Source organism: Pelobates fuscus, chromosome 5, assembly GCF_036172605.1.
Source record: "Pelobates fuscus isolate aPelFus1 chromosome 5, aPelFus1.pri, whole genome shotgun sequence".
In the NCBI taxonomy this organism is placed as follows: domain Eukaryota; kingdom Metazoa; phylum Chordata; class Amphibia; order Anura; family Pelobatidae; genus Pelobates; species Pelobates fuscus.
The window spans coordinates 356,707,109-356,734,195 of NC_086321.1; positions in this window are offsets into that span (position 1 = coordinate 356,707,109).

Sequence of the window (27,087 nt, forward strand, 5' to 3'; positions counted from 1 at the left end):
TTGACAATTCTCTCCCCACGAAACTATCTCCCCTGATTCCCAATTAATAATAGGGTTGTGTCTCCTCAGCCAGGAGTACCCCAGAACTATGGGAATAGACGGAGAAGAAATGAGCATCAAGGATATATCCTCTTTATGCAGGATGCCAACAGTCAAGTTAATCGGTATGGTCTCATGAAAAATAACAGGCTCAAGTAACGGTCTACCATCGATGGCCTCAACAGCCAGAGGTATCTCTTTTAACTGGGATGGGATAGCATGCTTGGCAGCAAAACCCTGATCTATAAAGCTCTCAGCAGCTCCAGAATCGATTAGTGCCATAGCCTTAACTACTCCCCTCTCCCACTTTAAAGAAACGGGTAACACAAGCCTGAGCTCCTTGTAGTTGTGAATAGAGGACAAAGTAGAAACACCCAAGGCCTGTCCTCTAGAGGAACTTAGGTGCGAGCGTTTCCCGAACGATTGGGACAATTTAGGCGTAAATGACCCCTGACTCCACAATACATACATAAACCCTCCCTTCTCCTGTACTGTCTCTCCCTTTCAGTGAGATGAGTACTGCCTATCTGCATAGGTTCAGGAATACGTAAGTCTTCGAACTCAGAGATTTGAAAGGTAGGCGCTAGTTTAAAGGAGGGTCTACGGGTCCTATCTCGAGTGTTCTGCCTCTCTCTTAAGCGTTCATCAATACGAGATATAAAAGAAATTAAATCCTCCAAATTTTCAGGGAGTTCTCTAGTAGCGACCTCGTCAAGAATTACATCTGATAACCCATTCAGAAACACATCTATATAAGCCTGTTCGTTCCACTTAACTTCTGCCGCCAAGGATCTGAACTCTAGTGCATAATCCACAAGTGTTCGATTTTCCTGTTTAAGGCGCAACATTAATCTAGCTGCATTGACCTTTCTGCCAGGAGGGTCAAAAGTTCTTCTAAACGCAGCTACAAAGGCATTATAATTATAGACGAGTGGATTATCATTCTCCCATAAAGGATTGGCCCATCTCAAAGCTTTTTCAATGAGCAGAGTAATAATAAATCCAACTTTTGCTCTATCTGTAGGATAAGAGCGGGGTTGTAGTTCGAAATGGATGCTAATCTGGTTTAGAAAGCCACGACACTTCTCCGGTGACCCGCCATAACGTACTGGTGGGGTAATACGGGAAGAAGCACCTACAGTGGCTACCTCTAGACCTGAGACTGCAGGAGAGATAGAAGGAGTACGTGTCTCCTCAGGTGGATTACTAGCACGGGACAAAAGTGCCTGTAGTGCCAAAGCCATCTGATCCATCCTATGTTCCATGGCGTCAAACCTGGGATCCGAAGAACCAAGCTGACTGTTTGTACCTGCAGGATCCATTGGCCCTGTCGTAATGTCAGGATCGGGACAGGGATCCAACACGCAGAGTACAAAGAGTGGAAAGGTACGTATACCGGGCCTTAGAATGGCCGGACTAACGTACCGAGAGTAAAGAATAGTCAGAGACAAGCCGAGGTCGAGGGAACGAGAAGACAGATAAGAGAGAGACAAGCCGGGTCAAGGGATAACAGAGAAACAGGGTAGTACAACGAGCCGAGTCAAAACCAAAAGAGCAAACTAGAATACCAGAGCACTGAGTGACTAGACAAGCTAGAACCACGACAGGGCAATGAGCTGAAGTGAGAAGTAAGCTTAAATACCCTGGCTCTGGATAGTAATCACGCCTCTGACAAGTACCGATTGGATATCGGACACTTGAGTGACAGGTCGCTCGTGATAGCGTCATGACGTCACGTATTGAGCGTCCTGCTAGAAAAGGACGTGGATTCCTCGCGGCCGGTGTTTAAGTGACTGGATGAACCGCGAGGAACGGAGGAAACAGCTCGCCTGGACGGATAAACCACCAAGTCTCTACCTCCCTTAGAGGTAGAGGCCTCAGGTACCCTGACAAAGGGGAGCAGAGCACGCGGGGGAGATAAGAACACAGGGGGAGTTGAGGAGAACGTGGGGAGGGAGAGACCACTAAAGGAGGGGGGGGGGTTGAGGAGAACGTGGGGAGGGAGAGACCACTAAAGGAGGGGGGTGTTGAGAAGAACGTGGGGGAGGGAGAGACCACTAAAGGAGGGGGGTGTTGAGAAGAACGTGGGGGAGGGAGAGACCACTAAAGGAGGGGGGTGTTGAGAAGAATGTGGGGGAGGGAGAGACCACTAAAGGAGGGTGGGGGGAGAGGAGAACGTGGGGGAGGGAGAGACCACTAAAGGAGGGAGGGGGTGGTGGAGAGACCACTAGGGGAGGGGGTGAGGAGAGACTGATAAGGGAGGGTGGGGGAGAGCAGAGACCACTAAGGGAGGGGGGGTGGAGGATAGATCACTAAGAGTGGGGGGGAGACCACTAATGGAAAGGGGAGAAAAGTTGGGGAGAAAAGAAGACCACTAAGGGAGGTGGGGAGGAGGAGAGACCACTAAGGGGCAGGGGAGATCTCTAAGGGACGGAAGGGAGAGCTCTATAGGACACTGGGCAGGACAGGGAGCTCTTTCACACTACGCACACACACACAATGCATCCCTACACATACTCAGAAACACACAATGCATCCCTACACACACAGAAACACAACATGCTTCCCTTACACACAAACACACAATGCATCCATTACACACACAATGCAACCCTTACACATAAAGACAATGCATCCTTTGCACACATACACAGAAACACACAATGCATCACTTACACACACATGCAAACACACATTGCTTCTCTTACACACACAGAAACACACTTTGCATCCCTTGTGCATACAAACACAGATTCACACAATGCATCCCTTACACACAACAAGAAACACACAATACATCCATGGGCGTCCGCAGGAATTTTTCCAGGGGGGGGGGGCATAATTGTAATGACATCCATGCTTGGCCCCTTTTTGACAGTGTCATGAAAGGGAAGGAGCATAGTCATTTTCACATAAAGCCAGGGTGAATAGCTTTTTTACAACTATGATGTCAGGAATATATGTTTGTATTCCTGACACTATAGTGTTCCTTTAATCAAATTAAAGGAACATTCTGGTCACCATAACAACTAAATGAAAATGCTATGATGCAAGAAGGCCCCTGGGCGCTCTCTTTCCTTTAAGGGGTGAAACCACTCTCAAATGGTTTACCCCCAAAGGCTTCCTCCAGGTCCAGATCTCCAGGTCCCTCAGTGGTATTCAGCTTCTTAAACGGAGTGTCAGGAAGTGCAGATTGACGTCAGGCATGGGTGCAGCTGATTGGCTAGAATGGTCTGCTGACGCTCTAAGCCAATCGCTGGTTCCCGATTCATAAACATTTTTACGTTTTCATGAATGGGGAGCTACTGATTGGCTTAGAGTGCCAGCTGACCCTCTAACTAAATCAGCGGCACCCCCTACCCAGCGGCCCTCTGTGTTTCCTGACACTCAGTAAATTAAAGTGAACACATTAACACTGATATTTTTTTTTTACCTGGGGAGATGAGAAGGTCCAAAGTTTCCCTGTCAGGCCCAGGTACCAAAGTCTTATGATGTGCTGTCCAGAATGAAGTGCTCCAATCTCATTTTCTTCTCCTTCATTTGACACAGTCTTCTTTTTCTTCTGAGGCTCCTTCTTCAGAGGCGGCTCTAGACTTTATGAAGCCTTAGGTGAAACTCAAATGAGGCCCCACTAACAAAAAAGTGAAAAAAATTGCAATACATGCACACTGTCACATATACACATTGAGTTTACCTGTGTATGTGCCTGAGAGTGTGTCTGACAGAGAGTATCCTTGTGTGTGTGTGTATGTATGTCTCTGTGAGCATGTTTGCGTTTTTGTCTGGTACCCTATGTGTATGGGGTAGCTGCTTGAAGTGTGTTGTGTGATGGTGAGAGGGAGGAGGGTGATTGGAGAGGATGATGGGGAGAGGGATGATGGGGAGAGGGATGATGGGGACAGGGATGATGGGGACAGGGATGATGGGGACAGGGATGATGGGGAGAGGGATGATGGGGAGAGGGTGATGGTGAGGGAGGTGATGCTGAGGGTGGTGGGGGGGTGATGCTGAGGGTGGTGAGGGGGATGATAGTGAGGCGGTGGTGCTGAGGGAGGGGGGGTGCTGAGGGTGGTGATAGTGAGGGGGGTGATGCTGAGGGTGGGGAGGGGGGGTGATAGTGAGGGGCGGTAATGCTGAGGGTGGTAATAGTGATTGGGTGATGCTGAGGGTGGTGAGGGGGGTGATAGTGAGGGAGGGGTAATGCTGAGGGTGGTGAGGGGGGTAATAGTGAGTGGGTGATGCTGAGGGTGGTGGGGGGGGTGATAGTGAGGGGGTGATGCTGAGGGTAGTGTGGGGGGTGATGCTGAGTGAGGGTGTAATGGTGAGGGTGGGTGATAGTGAAGGGGGGTAATGCTGAGGGTGGTGAGGGTGGTTGATAGTGAGGGGGTGATGCTGAGGGTGGTGAGGGGGGTGATGCTGAGTGAGGGGTAATGCTGAGGGTGTGAGGGGGGTGATAGTGAAGGGGGGTGATGCTGAGGGTGTGGGGGGGTGATAGTAAAGGGGGGTAATGCTGAGGGTGGTGAGGGGGGTGATAGTGAGGGTGGTGATGCTGAGTGAGGGGGTAATGCTGAGGGTGTGAGGGTGGTGAGGGGGGTGATAGTGAAGGGGGGGTAATGCTGAGGGTGGAGAGGGGGTGATAGTGAGGGGGTGATGCTGAGTGAGGGGGTAATGCTGAGGGTGTGAGGGTGATGAGGGGGGGTGATAGTGAAGGGGGGGTAATGCTGAGGGTGGTGAGGGGGGTAATAGTGAGGGGGTAATGCTGAGGGTGGGGAGGGGGGTAATAGTGAGTGGGTGATGCTGAGGGTGTGAGGGTGGTGAGGTGGGGTGATAGTGAAGGGGGGTAATGCTGAGGGTGGGGAGGGGTGGTGATAGTGAGGGGGTTATGCTGAGTGAGGGGGTAATGCTGAGGGTGGTGATAGTGAGGGGGGGTAATGCTGAGGGTGGTGAGGGGGGTGATGCTGAGTGAGGGGATAATGAGGTGTGAGGGGGGTGATGCTGAGGGGGGGTGGTGGTTTAGGGGTAATAGTGTCCCCCCATCCCTCACTTACCTGCTCTGTAGGCTGCCTCTGTGCTGCTCCCCTGCGGTTTCAGTGATGAGAGAGGCAGGGATAAGCTGTAGCTTCCTGCCTTTCAACATTCACAGCGCCACCTACTGGCCGGTGCCGGTGTATTCTCACACAAAAAGCAGCACAAGCTGAAAAATCCCCTCCCCCTGCGGACGCCCATGAATACATCCCTTATACACAAACACACACTGCTTTCTATCCCTTACACAAAAACACACTGCTTCCACTACACACAAACACACTGCGTCACCTACACAAACTGGTATCCCTATACACTACATACCATAAGCACACATATTAGATTCTCTACAATAACACATAACACATCCCCTACACACTCGACTCCCTGTGAGCGAACTCATGGGTGGAACATGTAGGTGGACTTATGGGTGGGCCCTTATGGGCATACTCACCGTCAGGCCCTGGGTCCCAGACCTTGAGCTGTGTAAAGGGCCCCCCAAAAATGGAGCTGCTTCCCGTTCTCCCAGAACATTGAATTTTGTGACCACAGTTACAAACAGCCTCCAGAGATCCTGTTCTACACCAGACCAGTGGAGCCAAACTGCAGCCCATCATCATCCTCATCTAATTGTAAGTAGGCAATCTAGTATATTATTAGTGACACTAATCTATAATTTACCTCACATTAAAGGGACACTATAGCCGGTCCCTGCAGGCTCTTTAATATAAACACACCCTGTGTGCACCACTAGCGTTAGTTCAAATGGCAGATCATATAGGTAGGGCATTGTGATGTTACGAGGGGGGGAGGGGGGGCAAATCTTTTTTTTGCCTAGGGCGGCAAAAATCCTTGCACCGGCCCTGGGTTCATGGATGCTCCCTCCTCCCTCCTCCCTCCTCCCTGCTCCCTCCTCCCTGCTCCCTCCTCCCTCCACCCTCCAATGTCTGGTCGTGTTTACAGGTAGGGGGATTTCTGCCTGCAGGATCTGCTCAGGGGCTGGGCTCTCAGTAACCTGGAGGGAGCCCAGCGAGCAGTAAGTACAGAATGGATCCTCCTCCACAGCACAAGCACAGGTATGGCCCACATGGAGCCCAAGGGGGCTGATTGTGTGTGTGTGTAAAGTGTGACTAAACTGGTGTGAGTGACATTGTGTGTGTGTATAGTTCAGTAAGAGTGTGTGTTAGTGAGAGTGTGTGACATTGTGTGTATACTTAATAGTGTGTGTGTTTGACATTGTGTGTGTAATTAATAGTGTCAGTGACATTATGTGTATACTTAACAGTGTGTGTTAGTGAGAGTGTATGACATTGTGTGTATACTTAATAATAGTGAGTGTTAGTGAGAGTGTGTCAGTGACATTGTGTATATACTTAATAAGTGTGTGTTAGTGTATACTTCAGCAGAGTGTGTGTTAGAGTGTGTAAGTGACATTGTGTGCTTACTGAAGACTGTGTGAGTGACCATGCGTCCAATTATATCCATAATACATTTTATAGATTATAATGAAAAAAATTTTTTTACAGTGAACCTGTCAGACAGGTTCACTGTAACATTAATTAACGCAAACCCATTACTATAAATTAAATCCCACAATATTATAAATAAAATCCCACCAAATTAATGAAAATATTATTATCACAGCTATAAAGTATATATTTCATGTAAAATGTATGTATTACAGACAACCCAACATGCAAAAATGCATTTCAGGGAGGTGACTTCACAAGTTACTACGCCACCCCGTGCACATGTGCGCTCACTCCGCCTCCCCCTGACACGCTTGCGCTAATCCCCCCTTCCCCCCCACCAACACAGATACACGTACTGGCACATACACTCTGACACACATTGAAACGCACACCAGCACATACATTCAGATACACACACATTGATGCGTACACTCAGATACACACACTAAAACACAGATACACACACTGAAACACACACACACATATTGACATGCACAGAAGTCATACGTTATAGATTTGATTGTGAGTGTGATTTCCGGGATATTGTGTATGATCTGCGGGTGTCAGGGAGCCGCATTCAACATGTGAGAGTGACTTGGGATGTCTGGTATTAGGCAGTATGTGTGTATGGATGTATGTATTAGGCAGTGTGCGTGTATGGGTGTATGTATTAGGCAATATATGTATTGTGCAATATGTGTGTGCAGATGGATGTATTAGGCAGTATGTGTGTATGGATGTAAGTATTAATCAGTGAGCATGTATTAGGCAGTGTGCGTTTATGGGTCTATGTATTAGGCAATATGTGTGTATAAATGTATGGATGGATGTATTAGGCAGTGTGCGTGTATGGGTGTGTATGTATTAGGCAATATGTGTGCAGGAGCAGAACAAGCAGAGAAGAGGCAGCGCAGAGCAAGTAGAGAGGAGCAGAGCAAGCACAGAGGACAAGAGCAGAGCAAGCAGAGAGGAGCACAGAGAAGCAGAGCAAGTATAGAAAAGCAGAGCAAGTCGAGAGGAGCGGAGCAGAGCAAGCAGAGAGGAGCAGAGCAAGTCGAGAGGAGCGGAGCAGAGCAAGCAGAGAGGACAAGAGCAGAGAGGAACAGAGAGAAGCAGAGCAAGTAGAGAAAAGCAGAGCAAGTCGAGAGTAGCGGAGCAGAGCTAGCAAAGGGGAGCAGAGCAAGCCGAGAGTAGCGGAGCAGAGCAAGCAGACCATGCAAATAGAAACACAGCATGCAGAGAGGAGGCACAGCAGAGCAAGCAGAAAGAAGGCAGAGTAGAGAGCAGCACCACAGAGCAAGCAGAGAGAAGCAGAGCAAGTCGAGCGTAGCGGAGCAGAGCAAGCAGATAGGAGCCAACAGAGCATGCAAATAGAAGCACAGCATGCAGAGAGGAGGCAGAGCAGAGCAAGCAGAGAGGAGCAGAGCAAGCATAGAGGAGCAGGTATTGTGGCCCGCGGCCTCTGCCACATCTAGGTTCTGAGAAAAGTGAATTAATTGCAGTGATTACAGCGAGTGGTGTGAGTGCAATCAGGGGTAAGTAACCTTTGTGTCAAACAGTGAGTGGTATGACAGTGGCACTTACTCCTGAGATTGCAGACAGTGTTGTGACAGTGTCACCTTACTTACCAGAGATTGCAGACAGTTTGCAGTACAGCCCCACGTAAGGTGTGAAACCTTACCTACCTGAGAGTGCAATTTGCAGAGGGACTGAGTGAGCGGAGCAGACACTCCAGACAGTGGCACTACTACTGTAAGTAACGTGAACTTTAATTGCAGCTTTTGAGTAAATTATTTGTATGTACCCAGGATTCCATATTGTGAGCGTGAGAATGAAACAAGTCTTTTTAGTTTGTGTTGGTATAGTATTCACCAACTTTAGATAGGTTCAGGGCACAAACTTTAGTGCCATCCATGACATGCGCACAGTCGATTATTCGGCAGGTGCGCTGTGTACCCCAACCCCCCAATAACTTACAGACACCGTATTTCTGTTGGAATAAAAAAAGTCCACAGCTTTATTTATTATTATAAACAAGGTAACAAATTGGGGTCATTGCCACAAATGTAAATTTACCTCCACCCCCCACCGTACATAAATTACCCCCGGCAATGACCCCGCCCAATAACAATAAATAACATTATAAATAACAAATAACACATAACACATGGCCTACCAAAGAGGCCCCATATCCATAACTTTTTTAACTGTAGGGGTGTACCGAGACCCCCCTACACCACCTGGTTCGGAGCCACCGATGAGCTCGAACCCACAAACCATTTCACACTCCAGTCTAATCCAGCCTAACCAATTTATACTCCTCCTACCTTCCAATTACCCAAGCCCTATCCCGCCGCTGTGACCAAACGGGAACTACAAAACAACAGGGAGGGTGGGAGGGACAATTACCAGGTAAGTGTCAGTTTAGTTAAAATGTCCCTTACTCATAAAATGGCCGCTTAATATACTCCAATTATCCAGCCCCCATTTACCAATAACCACGCCCCTTTAACTGGTTACTCCCCTGCCTACTCCTGGCTCTGTCAAGGCCCACTCCCCTGACTGCGCTGTTCCATGGGCTTCATGACATGCGCACAGTCGATTATTCGGCAGGTGCGCTGTGTACCCCAACCCCCCAATAACTTACAGACACCGTATTTCTGTTGGAATAAAAAAGTCCACAGCTTTATTTATTATTATAAACAAGGTAACAAATTGGGGTCATTGCCACAAATGTAAATTTACCTCCACCCCCCACCGTACATAAATTACCCCCGGCAATGACCCCACCCAATAACAATAAATAACATTATAAATAACAAATAACACATAACACATGGCCTACCAAAGAGGCCCCATATCCATAACTTTTTTAACTGTAGGGGTGTACCGAGACCCCCCTACACCACCTGGTTCGGAGCCACCGATGAGCTCGAACCCACAAACCATTTCACACTCCAGTCTAATCCAGCCTAACCAATTTATACTCCTCCTACCTTCCAATTACCCAAGCCCTATCCCGCCATAGCAAGAGACTTGAACCCTTAATGTCTCGAGCGACCCCCACCACACATAAATAGGGCTTTGGAAATACCATCCTGGAAACCTAAATTTAATAGGTCACACCCCACCTCAGACAGGTGCACACCATCCCGCCTAAAATAACCGGGCAACCCGCCCTCCAATTCAAAGTGCCTCACTGGGACCCCCCCTATCCTCCTAATAAAGACAGACATGGCCTTGTTTACTTTACCCCGGCAACGTGCCACAGCCGCCGGGTCCCTGGCATGCCTCCAGTTCAACCGCGGCACCATCTCAGACCACACTATTGTAACTCCAGGTCCCTCTTCATTCTCCTGACCAACACCTTCTGGGGGACCAAACCTAAGTCATTGCCCCCACCGTGAATCAAAAGTATATCTGGGGCAAACCCTCTTGACAACATCCCAAAAATCTCCCCACTTATGCTCTGCCAGCTGAAACCCCGAAAACCAAACCACCGAAGGTCCACTGTGTCCAGAAGAAAACCCAGTTGTGTGCCTTGTCTCCGAACTGCGGCCCTCTTCTCCGCCCAGTAGACAAACGAGTGACCCACCAGCCAAGCGACCAAGCCTGAAAGGAAACAAATTCAGTTAACCGGCAGAGCACCCTTTACCCACATCCACAACAATCCATTCACACCAACCTTTCCGGCCTTACATACGCCCGGAACCTGATGGATTCCCATCTCCCAATCTGCTTTATCCGCTCCTCCCCTAGCCCGAGACGCGCCTCCTCAGTCGCAGCCCCGATACGGAAGGAGTGCGTACCAAATTGTCCGGGCTGCAAGCCCAATCTCGTCAACCCCATGCGGAAGACTCGCAAGAACTGAAAGCGCGACAGCGCTTTCCCATCCTCGTGAATCAGGAAGCAACCACCAACCTTCGGGCGAATCTGTGAAAACACGTCCCCACACACTACCGGGCACACCGGGGGACCCTGGTAGCGAGGACAGGACAATATTCTTACCCTTTCCGAAGACGTCCGTCTTCGAGCGCCGGAGACAAATCACGACCTTGTCCTGTTCGATAACCACATCCTCATACCGGAGGCCCGATGTCCCCGACCTATTGGCGCTCACCAATTCGCCCATACGAAAGGCCCCAAAGAAAGCCCATACGAAGGCCACAGAGAACAAAGTTACCTCAAATGCCGAACTGCACACTTCGCTCAACAACCCCACCAACCCTTGAAGGGTGGCAAAGGACACTGGTCTCCTCGTATCCACGGACCTCCTGCCCTTCCTGAAACCCTTCAAAGTTTGCTTCACCAAAAAATGTTTTGTCAAGTCTTCCCACCCGTTAAACTTGAACAGGAAAGCTAACGCAGACATGTAGCGCTCCACCTTAGAAGGGGACGACCCACCTGCCACCAACCTGCAAAGAAGCCACAACAGCGTATCCAACCTACCGGCTGCGGGATCGCCTGCTCCCGCCTGGGACATCATTTCCTCCCATTCACTCCAAACCTTTGTATAAGCGGCCCAAGTCCCCGGTGCCAGCGAGCTCCTTATGTATCGCCCAAGCACAACGTCCCGAGCCGCCACATCTCCTCCGGGCACGCCTGCCCAGTCGCTTGCGCGTCCGGTGCTGCTTCCCGGAACCGCTCCCACTGCGAACGAGACAGAGCGTCAGCGACCACATTAAGCAGACCCGGCACGTGCCATGCCCTGAAGACAATGTTCCAAGACATACACAAGAGCACAAGCTGACGCAACAACCTAACCACTGGAAGGGACGAAGCCGATAGACTATTAATTACCTGTACCACTGCCATATTATCAGAGTGGAAGATAACTTTCTTGTCCTTGAGCTCCTTGCCCCATAGTGATACCGCTACCACAACTGGGAAAAGCTCCAAAAAGGCGAGGTTCCGAATCAAGGGGCTCTCGGACCAAGCCGTAGGCCAAACCTCGGCACACCACTTGCCCCCAAGGTAAGCCCCAAAGCCAACGCTCCCCGAGGCGTCCGTAAACAGCCCGGCGTCGCCAGATGCCTTCATCGCATCCCTGAAAAACACCCGCCCATTAAATTCAGTGAGGAAGCGGTCCCATATGTCCAAGTCCTCTCTCATGCCTACAGACACCCTGATGTAATGACTTGGCAGTCGAACACCACAGGTAGCCCTAGCCAGCAATCTACAAAAAACCCTACCCATAGGGATCACCTTACAGGCGAAGTTAAGGCTGCTGAGCAAGGACTGCAGTCCCCGAAGCGTAACTTTCCTAGCGCCCTTTATCGCGTTCACTTGCTGGCGGAGCACCCTCAACTTCTCCTCCAGCAGCCTACATTCCCCCACGACCGAGTCGATTTCCAGCCCTAGAAAACTCAGGCACTCGGTCGGGCCCACTGTCTTGTCCTCCGCCAGAGGAATCCCAAACTGTTGCGCTATCCTCTGAAAAACCCGCAGTATTTGGGCACATCTGTCGGACCCAGCCGGGCCCACACACAGAAAGACGTCCAGGTAATGGACCACCGTACCCCCGCCCGTTTCCTTACGCACTACCCACTCCAAGAACGTGCTAAACTTTTCAAAATACGCACATGAGATGGAGCAACCCATGGGTAGGCACAGGTCCACGAAAAACTTACCCTCAAAAAGGCACCCCAACAAATGGTGACAGTCTGGGTGGATAGGAAGGAGCCGGAATGCTGCCTCCACATCCACCTTCGCCATCAAGGCCCCTCGCCCTGCTCTCCGAACCAACTCGACAGCATGGTCGAATGATGCATACGATACGGAGCACAGGGCCTCATCGATATCATCATTTACTGACGCCCCTTTCGGGAATGATAAATGATGAATCAACCTAAACTTACCCGCCTCCTTCTTGGGGACTACCCCTAGCGGGGACACCCTCAAGTCAGGCAACGGCGGAGCCTCGAACGGCCCTGCCATCCTACCCAGTTGCACCTCCTTCAGCAACTTGTCCCGCACCACTCCCGGGTGCTCCCCCACCGACTTGAGGTTACTGCATAACCTCCCCACATCCCTACTCTGAAACGGTATTGAAAAACCCTCCGTAAAGCCTTGGCATAAGAATTCGGCGTCCTGATGGTTACCGTACTGTTTTAGCCACGGTAGCATCTCGCCTACTTTCACCGGGGTTGCCCCCCGCGGCAGCGGAGGGGGCCGATGCTCCATTGGCTCCCGCTCCTGGTGCAGACTTACCTCGCTTAAAACACCGACTGGCTCCATGGGCCCCCCCACAACCGGAGCACTCGTGCTTAAACCGGCACGCCGTTCCCCACTTGCATTGGCCCTCGTTAAAGAGCCAACAGAAGCCTTTCTTTTGCCCGGCCGATGCAGGTCCACCAAGGGCCGCACCGACCGTCCCGTGAAAGGGCGCAGCCTTCTGCGCCATCATGAGCCGCATCAAGAGGGGAAGGTCCATTTGATCCCATCGCATGCTGGGATTCGCCGCTAACCTCTGGCGAAATTGTTCGTCGTACCGCCACCAGGCGACCCCGCCATAAGTCCGGTACGCTTCCCCAATCCCGTCTAGGTAGCAGAACAGTTGGGAGCATTTATCCGGCGACTTTTCCCCTATCACGCTGGCCAGGATACAAAAGGCCCTTAGCCAGTTCCCAAATGTCTTAGGAATCTTCCGATACCTACGCTTTTTCTCCTCCTCCTCCTTCTTCGCGTCCTTCTTGTCCTCCTCCTTCATGTCTAAGAACTCCTCCAGCGGGAGTAAGGAAAAAACCTCCACAAACTCACCCTTCCAAATTTTCTCCTTTATGTCCATTTTTAGATGACAACCTAATGGGCCCGAGAAAGACACGTGCACGTTTTGCCGCGCAGCGTCGGTAATTTCGCCCCCAATACCAACCTTCTCCCCCGACTCCTTAATAGTTTCGGACACAGATAACCCCACCTCGCTATCCTGTGCTGGACCCACGGCCCTACCCGGTAACCCTTGGCCCTTCTCACACGTCCACACTCTCCCAAACTGAGGTGAAGCCGTTTCCCCACCCGCCCATGAATCTAAGAAAGATTTTAAACAAGTCAATAGTGTTCCTGCGTGTGGTGCAACAGTTGACTCACCGCCTGAGCCCGAAGCCGCAGAAGGCCGTGGGTTTGTTTCCCTTCCGTCCGCCATGCTTGGCTCTGGAGCATCCGATTGGCGCCGACTCCTGTCAGCCTGGCCCTGCCTCAGGACCGCGGGTGTAGTGCTGCGAGACCTGCAAGGAGAACGACACCTGGGTAGTGTGTCCACATGATCACATACCCGCCCAACCTCCTTATGCTCCTGCCTGTAGTTCCGCACCATGTCCCGCCTCCCTGCCTGGCCCTCCCGGCCGTAAGCGCTGCGCCGCTGACCTGGCGAGCTCCTGCCTGATGACCCAGACGCACTGCGCCGCTGCCTCCACCTCCGTTCCCCTGAAACCGATCTCCTCCTGCTAAGCCTGCTTGTTGACCTGCTCCTCTCTCTACCCCTCCACCCGTCAGCCCGCCTCCTGTCATGCCTGGCACTGACGCCGCGCTGCTCCCTGCTGCGATGTGGCCTAGGGCTCCGCGAGAGACCCCGCCGTCCCCGGGAGCCGCCCCTGTGGCCCTCCCGCTCTCTCCCAGCCCGTCCTGTCTCCATGCCCTGGGCTGATTCCTGGGAGCTATCCCGACCCGCTGAACCTGGCCCCTTTTGGGCCGCCTTGTGAACTGGGGATTCCACTTGTCTGTCCTGGCGCCTCCGGTCCGCCAAAGCCGCGGGCCCTGCCGGCCCCAAGGTACCTGGCTGGGCGGACACGCCGTCTGTGTCCCTTGTGCTGCACCTGGCCCCACTAGAGGCCGCCCCCGTTGTGTCCCCTTGCACAGGGGCTCCCCCTGCCATCAGGGGGACCGCCTGATCTCTAGAGGCCTCCGCTCTGCCCCCCGCCCGCTGCCCGGCCCCAGCGCCATTCCCTGACTCACCGCCGCAACCGTCCCGCCTGCCGCCTCCCGGCGGGGCGCACACCGCGTGGTAGGCCTCGGCCTAGCTGCTGCCCGCGCCCGGCCAGCACCGCGACGAACAGACGGTGCCGGCCGCGGTATCTCCACTCCGCTGGGGCCTGCTACCTCATCCAGGGCCCTAACAGACTCCGCTGACGGGCTCCTCCGTCTGCCGACTTCGGGCTCCATGCCTGGGCTCAGCCGCTGGGGCGGTCTCGCCCTCTTCATGGAACGCCGTGCAGCCGCCGCAGGGGTTGTAGGGGGGGGACCCTGAGCCCCCAGTTGCTCATGAAGCCAGGCCAGTCCTCTATCCCGCACAGCAGCTCTCACTCCCTCCAGGATTTCTTCCATTGATGCCATAATCTGAAAGACAAAGAAAAAACCAACACAGACCTGCCAAAAACAATTACCAGGTAAGTGTCAGTTTAGTTAAAATGTCCCTTACTCATAAAATGGCCGCTTAATATACTCCTATTATCCAGCCCCCATTTACCAATAACCAAGCCCCTTTAACTGGTTACTCCCCTGCCTACTCCTGGCTCTGTCAAGGCCCACTCCCCTGACTGCGCTGTTCCATGGGCTTCATTTTTAGTTGTTCATGGAAGTAGAGCTAAATCTGCTCTTCTTACAGGAAAAAAGCATTTGAGTTAGCATTTCAAAATACAACTTTGTGTCACTTTCAAATGCTTAAAGGACCACTATAGTACCAGGAAAACATACTCGTTTTCCTGGCACTATAGTGCCCTGAGGGTGCCCCCACCCTCAGGGACCCACTCCCGCCGGGCTCTGGGGGGAGGAAGGGGTTAAACTTACCTCTTTCTCCAGCGCCGGGCGGGGAGCTTTCCTCCTCCTCTCCTTCTTCCTTGCGACGTCATCGGCTGAATGCGCATGCACTCCAGAGGTTTTGGATGGATTAACCCTCAGTATAAACATAGCAGTTTCTCTGAAACTGCTATGTTTATAAAAAAAAGGGTTAATCCTAGAGGGACCTGGCACCCAGACCACCTCATTAAGCTGAAGTGGTCTAGGTGCCTAGAGTGGTCCTTTAAACTGTAGTGTAGAGAATACACTGTTAAGTGACCATTTTCTATGTATGTGAAATATTTATATAGAAGTGTTAATTTAAATTTCCTTCAAATTGCATGTTGTAAATTATTTTAAAAATAAATATTTAAAAAAACAACAACTACCGTATATACTCGAGTATAAGTCGACCCGAATATAAGTCGAGACCCCTAATTTTACCCCCAAAAACTGGGAAAACTTATTGACTCGAGTATAAGACTAGGGTGGGAAATGCAGCAGCTACTGGTAAATTTCTAAATAAAATTATATCCCCCCCAAATTATATTAATTGAATATTTATTTACAGTCTGTGTATATAATGAATGCAGTGTGTGTGTGTGTATATCTAATGCAGTGTGTTTGTATAAATGCGGTGTGTGTGTGTGTGTGTGTGTGTGTATGAGTGCAGTGTGTGTATTAATGCAGTGTGTGTATTAGTGCAGTGTGTGTGTGTGTATGAATGCAGTGTGTGTGTGAGTGCAGTTTGTGTGTATGAATGCAGTGTGTGTAGTGTGTGTGTATGAATGTAGTGTGTGTGTATGAATGCAGTGTGTGTGTATGAATGCAGTGTGTGTAGTGTGTGTGTATGAATGCAGTGTGTGTGTGTGTGTGTGTGTGTATGAATGCAGTAAGTGTGTTTGTGTGTGTGTGATGCAGAGCCTTGGTGGGGGGTGGGCATTTTTATTATTTTTTAAAAATCATTATTATTATTTTTATATTTTTTTATATATATATTATATTTTATTTTTATATTATTATTATTTTTTAATATTATTAATATATTATTTTTATTTTATTATTATTTAATTTTTTAATATTTTTTAATATTTTATATTTTTTTCGTCCCCCCTCCCTGCTTGATACATGGCCAGGGAGGGTGGCTCTCATTCCATGGTGGTCCAGTGGATGGGCTGTGTAGGAGGAGGCTGGCAGAGAGCTGTTACTTACCTTTCCTGCAGCTCCTGTCAGCTCCCTTCTCTCACCTCGGTCTGGTCAGCTCCCCTGTCAGCAAGTCTCGCGGTGTGAGTGCCCCACGGAGCATTGCCACGGTAACCCGTGGCAACACTCTGACCCCGCGGCTCTCGCGAGACTTGCAGTGGAGCTGACAGGGGAGCTGACCGTAACGGAGGTGAGAGAAGCTGCAGGATAGGTAAGTTACAGCTCACTGCCAGCCCCCAACAGGACCGCCGGGCTTGTAATCAGCCCGGCGGTCCTGGTCTGTATTATGGCAATGTAAGTTGCCATAATACAGACATTAACTCGAGTATAAGACGAGTGGGGGTTTTTCAGCACAAAAAATTTGCTGAAAAACTCGTCCTATACTCGAGTATATACGGTAGTTTTGTAACAATTCTGGCATCATGAGATATTGTTACAATTGCATATCTAAAGCAGACTTTAGCATATTTAACAAGGTGCTGGAAATCTGAATTTTGTTAACTTTTAAATGTTCTCCACGTTTGTTTGTGTGTGTGTGTATATGTATGTGTATATATATATATATATATATATATATATATATATACATACACACACACGTTTTGTAATTGCCCCCCTACTTCTATCCCTGGCCCCCATGTGCCCCCCCCTAAATTAGAATGCTGGAGACGCCACTGTATGTGTGTGTGTGTCTGTATTGATGTGCGTGTTTGCATCGGTCAGTGTGTGTATGTGTGTTTTGTATGGGTCAATGCGTGTGTCAGCCTCCTTTTACAATGTCCAATATTGTGGTTGCTCAAAAGATTAATTTCAACATTAAGAATAAATCAGTTGTAACCCTCTAGAATGTAAGCTCATGGAGCAGGGCCCTCCACTCCTCTGTTCCTGTACGTCCAGTTGTCTGATTACAATTACATGTCTGTTAGTCCACCCATTGTACAGCGCTACGGAATCTGATGGTGCTATATAAATAATAATAATAATACGTGTTACTAATAAGAGTGGGGCTGTGTTATCGTGGATTTTATGACACTAGAAGGGTGTTAGGCTGGACAAATCACCACAGGATCTGGAAACCCTTACGCTGCTATGGATATGCTTTCCTTGTCTCTGTAAACAGCTGCTGGGAATACTCAAAGAAGTCACACCATTTCAGATGGATTATTAATAAGCATTCAAAGGTTTAACACGTCGTACATCGTATATATAAAACACAGCTTTTCTAGGGGTGTACACAGCAACGGCAATATCAACCAATCATAGGAGTCTCAGAACAGGAAGTATAACTTTTCATACTGCTGTTAGTTTCCTGTTAATGGATACAAGTGACAGTATGAGATTAGAAACCTAACAACAATTTGCGGATGCTGAAAAAAATGAAATTTTTTTCCCAAGTACAGAATGTTTATTAGGGATGTGCATGGGCAAAAAACTTGGTTCGGAAATTCGGGTTAGTAAAAAAAAAATTTGTCAGCTTCGGTTTGGCACTTCGGACATTCGTAAGCATCCGAATGTCCGTATGGCATGACATTCGTAGGAATATACATTCAAAACGAATCTCACATGTTTATAACAGATAGAAAAAGTCGGTGTCAGGCTCAAGGACACAGGAACAGAAACCTATTGTATGTTTAAAAAATATGAGCTTAACCCTTTCAAATCATGAGTGTCTTGTATTATAATCAGGCCTACTGACCATTTGGTCTTTCACACTATGTATACAGTATTACTTTAGCTATGTCATAAAAAAATTTAGAAGTAGAAAGCAGGACATGAGTGACATCCTGTAACAAAATATATAGCTCTGTATGTCTAGGGGAATATTCACTAAGCATTGCATAGGTAAAACAATTCATTTTCCATCAAAGGGTCATAGACAAAGTATTGATGTTCATACATATGGCTTTCAAGGATCCCCACATTTCAGTTTAGAATCTTTTGATGGAACCTAATAAATGTAACCTTCATAAACGGTGTTAAGATATTGGCAAAATGGAGGCGTGGCTTGGGGGCCGAGAGGAATGGCAGCTTAACCTGAGAGCTCCCCGCAGGCTTATCACGAATCCTCGTCCATCCACTCCCTACAATTACAAAATGGGCAAAACACACCGCTCATCACATGCTGGTAAGCCCGCAGACACATCCAAGGGCACCCCGGCGTCCACATTGCACAAATACCTGAAAACCCCGGCGGACCTGGCTTCACAGGCCTCGACGGATTCCGGAGCCTCGTGGGCCTCGCGCCCTCACTCCCCGAACACAGAGCCCTGCACGGAATCCCCCGACATCAACCACCACCCGGAGAACACACCGGACTGGGTGACTCTAATCCGGGCACTACCCACCAAGGCAGACCTCAAGGAGGCGAACTCTGAGCTCCGAAACTCCATCACGGCAGAGCTCCATTCCCTCTGAGAAGAACTACAGGGCCTGCACCAAAAAGTATCCCAGCTGGAAGCGGACAGCGATCATCTGTCTGCCACACAAAACGCCACTACGAATACCCTAAGGGTACATGAGGCACAACTACGCCAGATGGCCCTGCACCTCGAAGACCTGGACAATAGGGGACGCAGGCAAAATATCCGGATTAGGGGGATTCCGGAAGACTTGGACCAGAACACTCCGATCCGCGCAACGCTCACGGGGTCTATTTAACAGGCTCCTCGGATGGCCTGAAACCACGCACATCGAATTTGTGCGGGCACACAGGGCCCTGAGACCCAGGGGCCCCCCGGAGTCCCTCCCAGAGACACAATCTGCTGCCTAGCAAGCTACCAATTAAAGGAGGACATCCTGAGACAGGCCCGAGACACAGACCGGGTCCTGTTGAACGGCACACCCCTACAACTGTACCCCGACCTGTCACCAGCAACATTGGCTTACAGAAGAACACTTAAACCCCTGACTCGTGTCCTACAATCTAACAAAATACGTTACCGATGGACTTATCCTTCAGGATTACAAGCTTCCACTCCCAGCGGCCTATTTGTGGTGAAAACCCCAGAAGACCTAGCAGACCTGACTACTGAACTGCAACTACCACCTATTCAGCTCACATGGCCAGACCCGATGTCATTCTACTCCTTCCACCCCGGAACGGTCTCACAACCCCGCAGACAGCGGAGATCCAGAGCCCAGACCATACGCCAATCAGGAGCAACCTCTTAAGCCGAGAGACATTACTACCTCTGATTCCAACCGCAAGTATTTAATACGCTTCATGAACTCAGAGACTGTGATCACCCATGCATCACACACGAGACTTTTCCTTTTGTTTCAATAGACTCCACTCGACTCATTACAACAAGTAACGGGTGGGGGGGGAGGGGGGGGGATGTGATGAGAGAGAGGGGAGTAAAATGCCACGGGGCAGCCTGGGACCCCGCCACAGGAACAACTCCTTGAGAGACAGGTAGCTCACATCCGAGCAAATTCTAACCGGCCCATCACCAATACTCCCTAGACCAGACCCACGACCCAAGTCGACCTTTTGAGAACCCCCCTAGCGGAGGGGCGAGGGGGGCGTTTCCTGGCTGGACCGTACCGCGGAGGTAGATACCGCCCTGTAAGGAACCGGTGGGGGAGCAGTGGCGGAGGCCGATGCTGGTGCGGTTCACCTGGGGCACGACCCCCCTCCTAGATAGCAACAGGGAAGATGACTCAGCACTAAAACCAGAGGGTGGAGGACGAATATAGGGCCTACCTCAACCTAGGGATGGGCGCAAGATACAAAGGAACGCAAACTTGGAATCTGAACCCACCCCCGACAACCACTAATGTTACGGATAGGGTACCCCCTCCCACTCGCACCAAGAGAGTCGCATAGTATCCTAACCCCCACACAGTATCAGGGAACATAAAGGAACTTATAGCCGTAAACTAGCATGGGAAGGTCGAGACCAATTCCGAGGAGTGGGGAAGCGGGACTTTTCTCTTTTCTCTGGTAGATAAATTGCTCAAAATACTTGTTTAATATGTTCATTTGAAATGTTATCATTTGTTGTTGCTCACTGACTTCCCCACCGGGCTACACGCCACACCAAAACGCCCGACGAAACAAACCCTACTCACTAAGGGCCTTCGGCCAGTACGAGTTTAGGACGAGGATGAAACAAACACCCACCCACCACACTTAAAGCCACAGGGGAGTCGGAGGTTCCAGACGAGGCCCGGCGCACGAGAGCCCAGGGTGTGAGGGCACGGGAGGCCACACAACCCCGGGAGTCCTGGACGGGACTCGTACGGAAACCCTCGACCTCCTCCGCTTTCCCCAATAGGAATAGAGCGCCCACAGATAGGTGGACGGGACCTGGTGGACCCCACCACTCCTTGTCCCCCGACGCTCGACCCTTAAACAGCCACCACCGAGTGACTGAATAGTTCACTGTACATAGTTCCCCCACCCAGATTCCCATCCCCTTCCTGCCCCGTACCTGTCCCCCCCCCCTCCCCCCTCCCTTCCTTCCCCTACCGGACGACTCGACTGACCTACGACGCACACCGACTGGACCCAACACAGTTAAGTGTGCACACTCCACGATGGCCGACGGATCACTACTACCATGCGACCTCACTGTCCTCTCCATAAATGCCAAAGGGCTTAACAAACCGGAGAAAAGGTCAGGGGCACTGAGGGACTTCCACTCGCAGAAAGCATCCATAGTCATGATACAGGAGACCCACTTTAGGGAAGGGGACAGGCCCAAGCTGACCAACCATCACTTCCCAACAGGGTACTACAGTGACTTCCACGAAGGGAAATCCAGGGGGGTGGCGATACTGTTTAATAAGAAAATACCGTTTGTTGAGAAGGCAAGCATGACCGACCGGGAAGGGAGATACCTCTTTGTAAAAGGCACAGTGTCCGACCACCTTTACACCTTTGCCACTTTATGCGCACCGAACAACAAACATCACCGCTACCTTAAAAGCACTTTGCGGAAACTTCACGCTTTCGCAGAGGGGGTCCTCATAATAGGGGGCGACTTGAACATTGCCATGGACCCAACCTGGGACAGCTCCACGGGCACCTCCCACCTCCCCAGACAACACCTTAGAGCAATAACCTCCCTACTGAATAGACACAGACTTATTGACTGCTGGAGAGCACACCACCCAGACGAACGGGACTACACATTCTACTCCCAACCCCACCGGACATACACTCGCATAGACTACTTTCTCACCGCACACTATCACCTCTCCTTAATACGAGACACGAAGATAGGAGTAGCGACCTGGTCGGACCACGCCCCAGTCCTTATCACCCTCCGATCCCCGCTTCTTAGACCCGCAATAACCAAATGGAGACTAAACGAATACCTGCTATCACGCCAAGACATGACCGCACACTTTAGTAAAGTTTTGTCCGAATACTTTCAGGACAATGCACCAGAGGACACCTCACCGACAATCAGATGGGAAGCACACAAAAGCGTCATACGGGGACACTTCATACAAAAGGGGGCAGAACTCAAGAAACAACGGGAAACCCGAATCACAGAACTCATAGCGGACATACACAAACACGACACGCTCCACAAACAAAAACAATCCCCAGCCCACCACACACGACTCCTACAACTGCGACGAGACCTGACCTCCCTGATCCAATCCAAACATCATAGAGAAGCCCTCAGGCATAGGGCCTTTTTTTCTCTACACGGAAATAAGAGTGGCAAGCTCTTAGCCAGAATGCTGGCGAAACGACGCCAAATGACATACATCAATAAAATAAGAGACAAACAGGGAGTGACGCGCCGCCTACCGTCCGAAATCATGCAAACGATAAGAACCTACTACTCAGAACTCTACTCGCTTCCCCGACCGACGTCGGAGACAGCGGCCGCCCACCTAAAAGACTCCATCCGACAATACCTACTGACCCACAAACTACCCACACTAGATCAACAGGTAGCAGACCAGCTTGATGAACCCTTCTCTATTGAGAAGCTGTCGGGGGCGATTAAAGGAACTAAACCTGGCAAGAGTCCGGGCCCTGACGGCCTGCCCCTCTGCTACTATAAGCACTTCGCAGACAAATTGTACCAACCTATGCTGGCCTCCTTTAACGCAATTAGAGAAGGTCACCATTTCCCCAAACAGGCGTTGACAGCACACATAACTATCATCCCAAAGAAGGGCAGGGACGCGGAGCACTGCGGGAACTACAGGCCCATCTCCCTCATCAATTGCGACATTAAGTTGATGGCGAAGATGCTTGCCAGCCGCCTACAACCGCACATCCCCTCACTGGTACACCTCGACCAAGTCGGGTTTGTCACAAACCGTGAAGCGAGGGACAATACCATCCGAACCCTTGCCCTTATGCATAACAAGACCTACAATACCGGAGGCCTTCTCCTACTGTCCACGGACGCGGAGAAGGCCTTCGACAGAGTGGGATGGGAGTACCTATTCCAGATCCTAGGTCAAATAGGACTGGGACCCCACATGCAGGGCTGGATCACAGCCATGTACGACGGGCCCGCAGCACACGTCATAGTGAACGGGGCACTGACGGACGAGTTTCTGATACACAACGGCACCCGTCAGGGTTGCCCACTTTCTCCGCTGCTCTTCGTCCTTGCCCTTGAACCCTTTATGATAGCCATCAGGGAACACCACGACATAACGGGCATACACACAGGAGACACACATCACAAAGTAGCCGCCTACGCGGACGACCTCCTCTTTTATGTCACGAAACCGGAGATCTCTCTCCCCAATATACTGCAAGCCTTCAAGACATTCGGACACATTTCCAACCTCAAAATAAATTACTCCAAATCCCACATACTGAATGTAGACCTACCCAACAACAGAACCTCCCCCATCCGCCCTAGCTTCCCATTCCAATGGGCAGAACACAAAATACGCTACCTGGGTACATGGCTAACCAGACAGAAAGAAGACATATACAAAGAAAACTTCACCCCTATGTTGAACACATTCAAGAGAGAACTAGTCGAGTGGTCCCACCCACATATTTCGTGGCTGGGAAGGGTTCAGGTAATTAAAATGAACCTCCTCCCACGATTACTTTACTTATTCCAGACACTCCCTATAACAATCCCTAAAAGATTTTTCACTGCCTTACGCACGTTGACATGTGCCTATATATGGAACGGGAAACGCCCACGCCTCAAATACCAGGCCCTCACTCTACCTAAGGAGAGGGGGGGGTTGGCCATCCCCGACTTCTATCTATATTACACTGCAGGACACCTACGGAGAGTCTTAGACTGGACCAAGACTAACGTCCACAAACTATGGAAAACAGTGGAAGAGACAGAGATAGCAGGGCCAGTGTCGACCCTACCATGGTGCTCCGGAGGCGGCCTGGGACGGGGATGCTCCTCGTTGGCACAACATACCCTACGGGTATGGCATAGAGCGTCCCGGGTACATGGCCTCACCCGACACCCCTCACCCTTACTACCACTCATCCATGACCGGGACTTCCCACCAGGTCTAGATCCGAAGGCCTTCAGGGACCTCATCCACAAACCAATCCCCAGACTACACCACATATACACACACAACGGACGGAAGACACTCACACAACTGACGGAACGTACGCACCCTACATTCATGCAAACCTTCAAATACAAACAACTTTCGAACTACATTGACTCACTGCCCGGAGGACAGAACCACGCTAGGGAACCGACCACCTTCGAGGATCATTGTATCCATCCAGACCCCCTTCCCCACAGCATATCTATCTTGTACTCACTGCTACAGAGAGAGACCCCGACCGAGACTCCTGCCTTTAAGGGAACATGGGAAACGATCCTGGGGAAGACATTTACTGAGACGGAATGGGACAAAATTTGCTATCTAACACACCACTGTTCCACCTTCTCAAAGACGCAAGAGACGGCATTTAAACTGTTGAGCCACTGGTACCGCACCCCACACAGACTACATGCCATAGACCCCTCACACTCCGACCTGTGCTGGAGATGTGGAGAGGCTACAGGCACCACACTACATTTATGGTGGGACTGTCGTAAGATTAAACCATTCTGGAAGGGTATCCATGCCATCTTGTCGAGGCTATCAGACGCACCACCACCGCTGGATCCAGCGGCAATGCTGTTACACCACACGACAACACCCAGATCTAGATATAAAAAATCCCTGACCATTAGGATCCTCAATGTAGCAAAGCAAATCATCCCACAATATTGGAGACAGGACAGACCCCCTCCCCTAAGAGCATGGTTCAACCAAATGGAGGACCTCAGGGCTATAGAAGAACTCCACTCGGGAGCTACTAACACCACTGTAAAATACATGGAGACCTGGACACACTGGATTATATCCACCATGCAGACAGACTTCACCACTCACCTGGAAGCAGGAGACTCACACGACGGGACGGACTGACCCCACCACCCCACCTACCCAACCTACCAAAGTGCCCATACCCCTTCCCCCTTCAGGATCCCCCCCTACCCCCCCACTTCCCCCCCCCCCCTTTAACATCTCCCACATCCCCCATTCAGGTTGCAGGCAAATGCCCCGACGGCACGGAGACACGTATGATTACTCTACAGAGGCTTTGGCAGTCACATAGACGCATAATGCTCACCTACGGTGACTTAGAGATTGTTAAGCACACATGGTTACCCAACCCCCTCATCCAATGAACCGAAGCCACATACATACTGAATCTAAGCATCATGACAACTACCAGTGGCGACCTCATACGTAGCCAAACCAAGAGGGACACTCGAAAGTTATATTAAAAGCCTAGCCACGGTTCACATGATCTAGGACCTGCGTGTCCACCACTGTTGGGGGCCTGCGTGCTCCAATTCCAACCTATATTCTCTACATGTTATAGCACATGTTGTGCTTCGTTTCTACCACTCTTAAAGAGACCTGCGAGTCTCGACTTGAATGTTGAATATGTTACAGCTATAGAGACCTGAGAGTCTCACAATGAATATAAAAATGACAATAAAAATATATTTACAAAAAAAAAGATATTGGCAAAATGTTTCATTGTTCCATATTCAGTGATTGCAGTATGCTATCTTCTTAGGGTGACTGTTTATAGCAGGAATGGGTTCTCTAAATTAGAGATTTGCAGAACTGGTGGGTCACTCTATATGCGAATTCTTTGTACATCATTTATCTACTGCCTTTTTTGACAACATACTTTATAACCAAGTCTGCGAGAGAAATTTATGAAGTGGCTTATCACATAGCCATCTCCCATTTCTTGTTTCCAATTACACAGACTGCTGAATGTTAATAATATTGAGTCACGGAAGCCTTCCCCTTTAACCACTCTATGGCTTGCGTGGGCTTATTAAATATGGAAGTTCATAAGATCCTCTACTACTCACTAAAGGAGATAACACAAGCCTTAGTCAGATTGTTTGTGTAGGTCAGTCTGCATGGGTCACTCGGTGTGTGTGTGTATCAGCCTGTGTAAGTCAATGTGTGTCAGTCTGCTTGGGTCACTCGGTGTGTGTGTGTATCAGCCTGTGTAAGTCAATGTGTGTCAGTCTGCATGGGTCACTCGGTGTGTGTGTATCAGCCTGTGTAAGTCAATGTGTGTCAGTCTGCTTGGGTCACTCGGTGTGTGTGTGTGTATCAGCCTGTGTAAGTCAATGTGTGTCAGTCTGCATGGGTCAGTGTGTGTGTGTCTGCATCTGCATGGGTCACTGACATTGACATATGAACATACACTGCAAGACACATGCACACTGGCACACACAGATACACAAACACATGGACATAAATGCATGTCTTTATGTGTGTCTGCATGGGTCAGTGTGTGTATGGGTCAGTGTGTGGGTGTGTGCCAGTCTTCATGGGACAGTACATGTGTGTAAGTCTGCGTCAGTCTGCATAAGTGGATGGAGCAAATGGGGCGGCAATATTTTTTTTTTACCTAGGACGGCAAAAATCCTTGCACCAGCCTTGGTGGTGTGTTTTGTAAGTAGTGTTTGCATTTACATGCAGTTGTGCATGTGTGTGTAGTGTTGGCATTTTAATGTAGATGTGCTTTGTATGTAGTGTTGGCATCTGAATGCAGGGGTGTATTTGTTTATTGTGTTGGTGTTTGAATGTTGGGATGTATTGACATATGAACATACACTGCAAGACACATGCACACTGCCACACACAGATACACCAACACATGGACATAAATACAGATCCACACATACACACACACACACAGTGTCCCACACATACACAGAGTAACCCACACTCACTACAGCCCCTATAATGCCACAAATAAAGCATAAACTATAACACAAAAACACCACACCCACTTTTATGGGACGTATTTGTTATTGCCCCTGGGCCACTGTGGTTTTAAAAAAAAAAGGCCCCGTGCCATAATTTTTTCCCAGTCCAGCCCTGGTTACGGGTAACTTAGTTGAGAAAAGAAAAAAGCTATATAGAGTTAGGCAATTTTTACCTGAACAGTTTCCCCCAACTCATGAAGTAAATATTTTTGTATTCTACTGCCTGTTCTCCATGAATCCAATTATCCTTTATTTTCTGCAAAGTTTTTTTGTGAAAAGGTACATATTGGTAAGTTCTCAAC